Source organism: Hevea brasiliensis, chromosome 1 (assembly GCF_030052815.1).
Source record: "Hevea brasiliensis isolate MT/VB/25A 57/8 chromosome 1, ASM3005281v1, whole genome shotgun sequence".
NCBI classification, from domain to species: Eukaryota; Viridiplantae; Streptophyta; class Magnoliopsida; order Malpighiales; family Euphorbiaceae; genus Hevea; species Hevea brasiliensis.
In genome coordinates this window covers 121,375,034-121,386,684 of record NC_079493.1, presented here as the reverse complement: position 1 = coordinate 121,386,684, position 11,651 = coordinate 121,375,034, and the positions used below count along the sequence as shown (strand labels likewise).

At 31.9% G+C, this 11,651-nt stretch overlaps 1 non-coding gene across 1 annotated transcript; it reads left to right on the top strand.

Moving 5' to 3' along the window:
• The first annotated feature begins 275 nt into the window (after positions 1-275).
• On the top strand, positions 276-382 carry LOC131169735 (small nucleolar RNA R71). The gene has a single exon (XR_009140636.1). It is a non-coding gene; the product is annotated as a small nucleolar RNA R71 (small nucleolar RNA).
• The last annotated feature ends 11,269 nt before the right edge of the window (positions 383-11,651 follow it).

Below are 11,651 nucleotides of genomic sequence, written 5' to 3'. Positions count from 1 at the left end.
CTACTTTCATGCTTAGCTTGTCCATCTTCCTTGTCAAAGCATCAAACTTAGCATTAATCATATTCATGGCATCAAGCTCAAACATACCAGCTAGTTTCTTGATCTCATTCCTCTCACAACTCCATTGGTAGTTGTTATAAGCAATTTTATCAAGAGCAGAAAAAGCTTCATCTTCAGATTTCTCCATAAGATCACCTCTAGAAGATGCATCAATTGTACTTCTAATAGCTGGTGAAACTCTATTGTAAAAGTGTTGAACAAGCATCCACTTAGGAATCCCATGATGTGGACATCTTCTTTGCAAATCCTTGTACCTCTCCCATGCTTCATACAAGCTCTCATCATCTTTAGGTTTGAAAGAAGTCAGCTCATTTCTTAGCTTAGCTGTCTTGCTTGGTGGAAAATATTGAGCTAAAAATGCTTGAGAAAGTTCATCCCATGTTGTGATAGAACCCGGTGGCAAAGAATGTAACCACTCTCTAGCTCGGTCCTTCAGAGAAAAAGGAAATAATCTGAGTCGAATTGCATCATCAGAAACTCCATTTATCTTCAACATATCACTGATCTCAAGAAAGTGTGCTAGATGCACATGCGGACTTTCACTTGGATTTCCTCCAAATTGTGATTGTTGTACCATCTGACAGAGTGCAGGCTTCAGTTCAAAATTATTAGCTTCTACTCTTGGTCTTGTGATACTTGGCATGAAATCCCCAATGTTAGGATAGGCATGATCCTTCACAGAGCGGTTGTTATTGTTGTTGGCCATTTCTTCTTGTAATTGCTCTTGCTCTTGTGCTCTTTCTTGTTGTCGTTGAGCTTTAATTTCAGCTTTTCTTCTTTTAGATTCTGCTCTTAAAGCTTTTGCTGTCTTTTTTATTTCTGGGTCAAAGAATAGATTGATTTCTTCACTTTTTGTCCTTCTCATAAAATAAAGTACCTGAAAAAAACAAAATAGACAAATTCTCAAAGTAAAATGGTAAAAAGAAAATAAAATAAAATGCCCAAATTAACCAAACAAACAATTGTTCAATATCAAACAAAAATCAAATCCCCGGCAACGGCGCCAAAAACTTGATGTGGCGAATCCGCAAGTATACGGGCCGTCTCAAGTAATAAAGTGATGAATCAAGTATCGTTCCCACGAGGATTTGCTGTTTGAGTACCAAACTATGAATGAAGCGATTATTTGGGCTAATGATTAATGGATAAATGGTAAATGTAAATAAGCAAGGTAAATTGATTAATCTAATTGAAATGGGTAAAGAGCAAACAAATAAATTCTAATTCTAGTTCGCAATTAAACTAAATTAACAATGGGTAATTTAAATGAAAGTCTAATTATGTTAAAAGTGATTCCAGAGTTGGGGGTTTATGCATAAATTAATTAGGATTTGTCTTGGGCATTCCAATTTTTAGGGAAAAATAGAGTTTGAAGGTGATTAATTCTAAATTCCTTTGATTTCTTTTTCAAGCAAACCAAAGTGTGTTCTAAAATAACCAAACCTACTTTCGTATGATATTTGATTAATTTAAAACCCATTAAGTTTTGTAACCAATCATTAATTCCTCTTAAAACCCAAGTTTATTTCTAAATCTAGGTAATTTTAAGTTCCAATCCTTGATTATTTATCAATGACTTTCACCTTTCGGTCCTTCAATCAAAGATTAACACAATACCCAATGGGTACCAACATTAGGCAAGTAAATCAAGTGCACAAGGAAGGAATCAAAACTCATATTTATGTAAAATAAGGAAATACCCAGTCCAAATCCACAAATTAATCTAAAACATATTTCCCAACTCTGAAATCTAAAGAGTTTTACTCACTCATGATGGTATTTACAAGAAAGGTTGATGGAAAAGTAAAGAAAAACATGATAAAAGGACTAAAATAGAAAAACCCAGATAGAAGAACCAAAATCTCTGGTTTCTGGAGCTCCAAAACTAGTGCAGCAGCTCCTCCCCAAGAGAAAAATGGCGTCTCCTCTCTCTCTCTATTAAATTTTCTTTCCTTTTGTCTTTCCTCTCTTTTCCTCTTTTCGCAAAAAATTAGGAAATGATGAATTTATATGGTCCTAAAAAGCTGCCCTAAAAGTAAATAAGAGCCAAGGAGTGGATAGAAAATGAGATATAAAATTATCCAAGTCAGCAATATTTTTCACGTTCTGGGCAGTCTGCTTAGGGTTCGGCTTAACCCTAAGCAGCTTTTTAGCAGATTTCAGCTTCTGGTCGCACTGTCTGCTTAAGGTTAAGCAGACCTTCAGCAAATCTCGGCAGACTTAGAGTAAAATAGACTTTTCTGCTCATGCTTAACTTGTGCTGCACCTTAAGCGCTGCCGCTTTACCCTAAGCATGATCTTAAGCAAAGTCTCAAGCAAATTTCGGCTGGTTTGCTCTTTTAAGGCTTGATTTCTTAAACTTTCCTCCATGCTTAAAGAACTCCAAATCTCTTCAAATCACTTCCTATTGCACTCATTGATCTTCGATTTGCCACAAAATCCTATCAAAAACAACAAAATTACGAAAATCAAATATAAAGTATCTAAAATTAACAAATAAGCTAAAATAAAGCTAAAAACATAAAATATACTAAAATATAAGGGCAAAATGAATGCAAAACTACCCTAAAATGCCTATATGAAATGAGTGTAACAGGTCACATGGGTTAGGGAAGGGAAGAGACTAGTAAGGATTTCACCTACACTACTTAAGATGGAAGAAACTATGGCCATGCTTGATGAAATATTAAACGCTAAGATATTTGAGCTAGAAGAGAAAATTGTGGTCAACTTTAGAAAGAGGCCCCGAGGTAGGCTAGTTAAGTGGCATTAAAGTTATTGAGGTTCAAATTATGTCCCACACCCAAAGGAGATTTTTCCAATTCAGCCAACCATTTTCCAAAGTTTTGGAGCGTGTCAAAGCTCAAGACCTCCTATAGCTCTTAGCACCCAGAGCACTATCAAATCCACTCCCACCTAGCTATGATATCAACCAATACTGCCAGTTTCACCAAACCCACAGTCATGACACCGACTGATGCTTTCAACTTAAGCATAATATCTAAGACCTAATTGATGCCAAAAGGATAATTGACCTAGAAAATTAACCAAAAAAAAAAACCCACACTAGCCCCATGCCTAACCAAAATTTCTACCTACACCAGGTATCTACATGATCTCCATCACCCCAAATAACCCTAACAAAATTATTGACTTTATCCAACCCATCCAAAAGCCCAATGAACCTATCCAACCCATCCAAAAGCCCAATGAACCTCAGTCTATAATGGTTGTTGACATTTGTGATAATTCTAGCTATGATGAGGGTTCTTTGGATGTCTGGACTGATTCTGATGAGGAGATAGTTGCATTACAACTAGATGGTTCAGTTCCACTAGTGTTTGATTTTCAAGTTGTTGGGATCTATGAAAACTAGATGGATCTAAAAGTGGCTACTATGAAGAAAGGAATGAAGTTTTTTCTTAGCATAGGCCTAGGAGAAAGTATAGATGGTCTGGTAACTTTCTTGAGATGAAGGGATAGATCATGAGTCATGGTTTGGGCTATGAGCCAACAAAATAGGAAGAAGAGCCAAAGCCTCCTAAGTTCTTGAAAGAGGGGGCAATTACCTTGATATATGATTAGGGGTTACCACATGTAAAAGAGCTAAAGCAGAAAATCAACACCATTGATCTAAGGATTGCATGGAAAGCCAAACACCTAAAGCTACACCCCTAAGTTTGAGTCTGTCTTTTGTAATGCTCACAGTAGTGATACTGATGTTTCCAATTCTGATGTACTTGATAAAGATTTTGAGGCAAAGATCAATAACATGACCAGTCCTTTTGCTTACTTATTTAATGTTTATTCTAATAGGTGTATGAATGGCATTCATAATCATTTAGAATTTATTTCTATTAATGCATCAAAATCAATCTCTATTAATTTGGGTACACCAAATAATCCTAAAGACATTAAGTTAGCTGAAGATTTAACCCAAGAAGAAGAGATAAATTTATAGCCTTGTTAACAAAGTACCAAGAAGCACATGCCTTAAGCTTAAAATTAGATGGCCGATTCCCAAGCCAAGCTAGTGTCCCCATAGGAAAAGAATGATCAAAAGTTGACTTAGCTAGTTATCCTAATGAAGAATAAAATTTCATGCTATGAAAGATTAATAGTAGCACATGTGGACCTAGAGGGAGAAGGAAAATGATATGAAGACATAAGGAGGTCTCTGGAAGTGAGAGAATACTCGCAATAAGCCTACAAAAGAGATAGAGCAATAATTCATAGATTAGCCACTCAATTTACTTTAGCTAGGGGGCAATTCTACAAACTCTTATATCTGATAGAAAAATAGGCTAAGCAAATAATGAAAGAAGTATATGCAGGAATGTGTGGCCCCCATATGAATGGAAAGGTTCTAGTTGGAAAAAAAAAATGTTCGAAACATATAAGGATTGGCCTGAAAAACTCCTTTATGTTCTTTAAGGTTATCGTAGTACTACAAGGACATCCACGGGGGCAACCCCATTCTCTTTAGTGTATGGGACTAAAGTAGTGCTATCCATTAAGCAAGAGGTCAAATCCTTAAGAGTGATGTTAGAAGCTAAGATCCTAGAAAATGAGTGGGCCTAGAAGAGATATGAGGAACTAGCTTTGATTGATGAAAAGAGGATGTGAGCCTTGTATCATATGCAGGCTTATCAGAGAAAGATAGCTAGAGCCTTTAATAAGAAGGTGAAGCCAAGAAAGATCAAAGAGGGAGACATGGTTTTAAAACAAGCTCGGCCCATCCCTTTTGATTTAAAAGGAAAGTTTACCCAAGCTAGGATGGTCCATACATAGTCAATAAGATCTTATCACAGTAAGAATATCAGACCTGGATGGGAATGAATTTCAAGAACCAGTCAATTTAGATAGGCTCAAATGGTACTTTGTGTGAGATAGGCCCGCTAGGTTGAAAACCTACAAAAGGCGGTCTAGGCAAAAGTAAGAGTTAAAGAAAAAAAAAAGAAGAAAAGCAAAAAAATACTAGATTGAAAATCTGCAAAAGGTGGTCTAGGCAAAAGGAGAGATGAGAGAAGATTTGGATGCAAAACCTGAAAAGGCCATTCAGCAGGTTATAAAGCTTATTTCTAACTTTGTAAGGTTGAAAATTTAGTAAAACTAAATGTAAGAGGGAGTAATGATGTACTTGAATAGATAAAGAAGGTTTTATTGCATTAATCAAGAATAGGTTTTATTTAATTGTGATTGTTAATGTTTGTGTCTTAAGGGATACATAAAATGATTAGATAATTGAACAGCATTGTTTTGATTTAATCTATGTCTTGTGAGCATGACAGAATAGGTGCTTGATATGAATGCCCAGGTGATTGTCTAATTTCAAAAAAAAAAAAAAAGAGAAAAAGAACAAGAAAAAGAAAAGAAAAAAGGAGCTCGCTAGGTGGAAAACCCAAAAGGGCCGCTTAGGCAAAAGTTAAAGCAAGCCCACTGAGATGAAAACCCAAAAGGGCATTTCAGACAAAAGTTAGGGCATAGAGAATGGAGTTCATGGAAGAGAAATGAGTCAAGGCAGAAACCATGGAGAGAGAGAAGAAAAAGAAAAATCAGAGGGAAATTGTATTGTGCTTAAGGAAGTCTTTTCTGATGAACAATTCTTCTAAAAAATTTTGAGGTTATAAGAAAATTTTTTCAAAAAGAGGTCCCCCAGAGGACTAAGTTTTTTTAGAATCTCTAGTAAAATCAGCATGCCCATGATAGGAAGTAGCATACAGAAAGCATAAAAATCAGAGAGAATTTTGAGACCTAGTCATCCCAATTTTTTCAAATCATGAATTAGATATTTTTTGGTAAGTCCTTAGACATTGTTTAGGGCGCACGACATAGTTATGTAAGGCATAGAAGAACATGCATCAACATGTCACCTGTAGCTGTGTAAGGCATAGAATAACATGCATCACCACAGTTTTAAGTGTCGAACTACGAGGGGGTCTGATTCTTCCTCAGGATAGCGAGGGGGATACGTAGGTAGTTTAGGACTGCGGTCCTAAATACGAACCCACAACATTTCATGACAGATGTTTTTTTGATAAGTCCTTAGACATTGTTTAGGGCATATGGCATAGTTGTGTAAGGCGTAGAAGAACACGCATCAACATGTCACTTGTACATGTGTAAGGCGTAGAAGAACATGCATCACCACAGTTTCAAGTGTCGAACTACGAGGGGGTCTGATTCTTCCTCAGGATAGCGAGGGGGATACATAGGTAGTTTAGGATCGTGGTCCTAAATACGAACCCACAACATTTCATGACAGATTTTTTTGGTAAGTCCTTCGACGTTAATTAGGGCACATGGCATAGTTGTGTAAGGCGTAGAAGAACACGCATTAACATGTCACCTGTAGGTGTGTAAGGCGTAGAAGAACATGCATCACCACAGTTTCAAGTGTCGAACTACGAGTGGGTCTGATTCTTCCTCAGGATAGCGAGGGGGATACGTAGGTAGTTTAGGACTGTGGTCCTAAATACGAATCCACAATATTTCAAATCACATAGTTGCCATTGTCATGAGACCGTAGCTAGTCTCATGACACGGAGTGTATCGATAGGGCAAGATGTACTCAATTTTCACATGACACAGTTATCACTGTTATGAGACCGTAGCTAGTCTCATGACGCAGAGTGTATCGACAGAGCAAGATACACTCATTTTTCACATGACACAGTTATTACTATTATGAGACCGTAGCTAGTCTCATAACATAGAGTATGTCGACCGAGCAAGATATACTTGATCCTCATAGCCAATGTTTCATAGTTATTAGAAATTTGAGTTTCACTTTGATGAAAGTTGAGCAATGCTTTCGCATTGATTTTAACTTTCGCCAAAGTGGGGGGGCAAACTGTAGACCCTTATTTTGTAATGAGTATGTGCATTGAAGCTGTAGGAAACCCGATGATGAAAAATTATATGACTGTAAGATATAATTGAAGGCATGGAACTGAATTATTAATTTCGTGGCATGATCTTAAAAAAAAAAAAAATATGCTTTTTGGAAAATTAATTTAATTTAAATAAAATTTTGTTTTGTTTAAATTTAATATGGGTAGTTCTTAAATGGACCTAATTGAGTTTAATTGGGCGTCATGGGCCTAAGAAAGCCTAGTTAGGAATTTTAAATAAGACCTATTTAATTTATTTTTTAAAAATTAAAATTAAAAAAAAATATATCTTTTTCTCTATCCCTCTCTTCCTATTGGTTGGAACACCTCACCCATATCCCAGTCTCACCCAAATTCCTCAATCCCAGTTGTTTAAGTTATCTGAACTTTATCACACTAGGACTTCAAACCCTACCACACCTCTTCCTCACTCCCTATTGGTGCCTTCCCCTTTCATTCTCTTCCCATTGGTTGAAACACCTCATCCATATTTCAGTCTCACCCAAATTCTGCAATCCTAGTTGTTTAAGTTATCTGAACTTTATCACCCTAGGACTCCAAACCCTATCACACCTCTCTCCCAAAATCCTATAAATACCCCACTGATAAAAAATGAAAAAAAGAGGGGGAGGAAAAAAAGGAAAAAGGAAGGAGGTGGAGGAGAAGACAAAAAAAATTAAAGAGAGGAATAGCCAAAATTCTTTTAGTTCTTCTTTCTTCCTAGCGATATTTCTTAAAGGTTAGTTTTTTTATTTTCTTTTCAAGATCTATGCTATGTAATGTTTAATTCTATGTTCTTTGTTTTTAATTTATTTTATATGTTCATATAAATCATGTGATCATGTTTAATTTGAGAAGATACACAATTCTGCACATGTTCAGTTTTCTGTCTCTCGTATTTTTATTATTTTTCGTTATCTTCTGAATCTGCAAAAAATTTGTAAAAATTATATTTATATTCTACACGAAATTCTATTAATTTTAGGCTCAAGAATCACTAAAAAAACTTTAATATTTTGTAAGTTATGGCTGTTTGAAGTTAAGGTTCCTATAAAATTCGATTTGCAGGATATCCAACTTGTGGAGCCCATATCTCCCTTGTTTCTTAATATTTTTGTATAAATCTAGTGTCTAAAATTAATTTCAGAATCTTATGAATCTTTTTCAATTGGTTTTGTATTTATATCTGTTGTGGTTAATGAGTTATGAATTTTATAAAAAAGTAATACGATTCTGTCACTTAAAAAAGTTACGATTTATGTAGACTATTCGGCTAGGGTTTTGTTTGATTTATAAATTTTATGATCTTGTATGATATGTAGGCTATCTTCTGTAATTTTGTTATGATTTTTAGGCATGTCTAACTATTTTTAAAAAATCGGATTTCTTGCTACCGTTAATCTGCCAGAATTTGGAAATTGTATATTTTTGTATTTTCTTGGATTTTAATTGATATTTGATCTATTTTTCTGTATTTTTTTTAATTCAAGAAGTGTTATGAAGTGTTTGGATCATGTTAGAAGACTTAGACTATTAGGTAGTTGTAACTAATTAGAAATTTTAACCCTTTAGAAGACTAGAGTTAGAATCCAATGTAAATTGTTATTAATATTTTCTTTATTTCTTTTATTTTCTTTAGTTTCTTTATTTTTTTATTACAAATAAAATTGTTAAGTAGCCCTAAGCTAAGTACCAAAGAGGGCATTTGCGTGGAGCTTATGTGGAGCTAAACGGGAGTAAGCCAGGGATATCATTGCCATACTAGAAGAGAAGACCCTTTTTTAAGGGTAGCTTGTCCCAATGACAACTGCATTTACCAACAAATAAGTAGCTCTAAACTCTTCGAATAACCATTGGCATGAAATTGTAGTAATAATAGAATATTTTATTTGGTAAATTAAAATTAACTTTATTTTTAATTTAACTGACTTTTGCATGTAATTAATTTAAATAAATACTTTGTAAATTAAAATTAATCTTGTTTGTAAATTAAACTAACATTAGCATGTAAAACAAATTTAATTTAATACTTGGTAATTGTAAAATAAATTTGCATGTTAGAAATTTTTATTAGGTTGTGATTGTTTGGGCCTTATGTGATATTAGAATAAATTACGCATGTACATAATTAACTTAGTTCAATTTTCCTTAGGGTAACTTGGTGAAAATTAATTAATTAGGTTAAATAGAAACGTAGGGTTATTTGAAATTGAATCTGTTTGTAAATTAAATTCTCAATAATAAATTAATTTTAGTAATCTGGTAAATATCATTTAAATAATTAGCAACCCCATAGATAGGAATTACTTGTGCATGAAAATTGTGTGTAAACAACAATCCTTTTGTGAATTACTTTCGTGTATAGGATTAGAATTGCATTTTTTAGGATAAAGTTTAATAAATGAATAATAAACAAGACTTCTAAAAACATTAGTAGAGGACTGGCACTCGAATCAACGAGGTTAGACCAAGCGTAAGGGGTGCCTAACACCTTCCCCTTACGTACCCACTATCCCGAACCTAGACATTGGGCTATGGTAATGACGGTTGTGAAAACTCTGCAAAGAGTAAGTTGCCATCCATGACTCTCGAAAAAAACACTGAATATGTCCCGGTTATTACTCGGGTGGCGACTCATGTATATCTATGCCTTCGTGGAATAAATCCTTAGTACCGTGGTAATGTTATGGGAAGACGGTACTTACCATTGGTTTGATTCTATTAAGATTGTATGAAGTGCATGTTTAGGAAATGCAGTCTAAGAAGGTGGTACTTAAGTGAGACCATTATGACTCCATCATCTTTCCTAGACATTAAAAAAAAGTATTCTTTAACGGTATGATTTTTTTTTTGTTGTTTTCCTTTCGTAGCGGGAGTCCCTGTGTCCGCATATGCACAAATAGCTGTGTGTTATTAATGAGACTCAGCTCAATGATAATCAACTCATTTTTTATGGTTTTTAAATTAAATTTTAATTTAAACTAATTATGTATATAAAAAAAATATTTGCATGCTGGGACAGGCTTGGGCAACGCATGGGATAATATAAAATAATAAATGAAATCCAGGAGCATTACAGCTTAATTAATGGAATATATTAATTAATCAACGAATGAAAAGTCTTAATCAAAATCCGTCGCTGACCGTTATCATATAGTTGTTGAAAGCTTTATTGACTAATTTTTAATGGACAAAATTCATTTAATACCCTTATCAGTGATTTTGGAAATGAAAATTTGTATAGATCTTTCAATTTATCAATATAAATATTTTAAATTGTGCTCACTGCTCTTTCTTTACTTAAATTCACCAATCCATAATAATTTATATGTTCTATTATTATTATTATTATTGTTATTATAGACATAAATAGCAAAGCCAATTAATCTACTAATAAGATGATAAATTTTTTATTTTTTAGTTTTTAGTAAGATCTGAAATAAGTCTAAAATTATTAAAATTGTTTTTTTGAAGACATCAAATTAGGAAAAGTCAGTTTTAATTTCTTGCCTAAAAAAATAATTAATATAAAATTTATTAAAAATATACAAATGTTTTTAACATAAAATTAACAGAATGTAGGTCTCTTTGGTTTAACCGTTAAATATAGCTAATAGCTATTAACTGATAGTTATTACTGTTAACTGATAGCTAGTAGCTGATTACAGTACATTTATATTAAATGTTTGATAAAATTATGTTTAATTATTATTATTAATATATAAATGACTAATAACAGTGTGTATCATATAATTTATTTTATTATTAAAATAAATATAAAATTATAAATTTATTATATTATATTATTTATTTTATTATTAAAATAAATACATAATTATTAATTTAATATATTATATTATCTATTTATCTATATAAAGTACGAATGTATTAAAAAAAAATATCACACAGTTTCCCTTTTATAATACTGTCATGTGACATTCTATATTGTCACATAGTTAGGCATTATCTATTATATATAAATTATAAATTATTTAATAATTATCTTATTAATACTATAATAAGTAGTTATTATCATAAGTTAAGTTACAATATATTAACATATAATAATTATATATATTTATATTAATGTTATATATATAGATACTTATATTAATGATATATATATTATATATAGGTAGATTTTAATTATTTATTATGACGAAATCTTTATTATAAAGTTTTAGAGATAAAAGTAATAAAAATAAAATTTAAAATAATTAATATGAGCAATTTTCTAGTTGATTATATTATTAAGATAAAAATATAATTACTTGTTTATTTATTATATTATATTATTTATTTTATTATCAAAATAAGAAAATAATTAAATAATTTTAAAAATATAATTATAAAATAATAAAGTAATTATTATTGTGGATAAAGAAAAAAAATCTTATAATTTTAAGTTTTAAAAAAAATTATTTTTTTAACAAATAAGTATTTTATATTTTATGTTATTAATTAAAAAATATTTTAATAAAATTGTAATATTAATAAAAGTATTAAAATTGTAAATGAAAAAAAAGTAAATAATATTAATAATATTAATTTACAAGTTACATGAAAATGATAATATAGTTTAAATAAAAAATAAAATAAAATTAGCTATCAACCAATAAAAAATAACTCAAAAAATAGAGGTAATAATATATCAATTGCTCATTAGCTACTAATTATATATTTTTTAGTTATCAAATA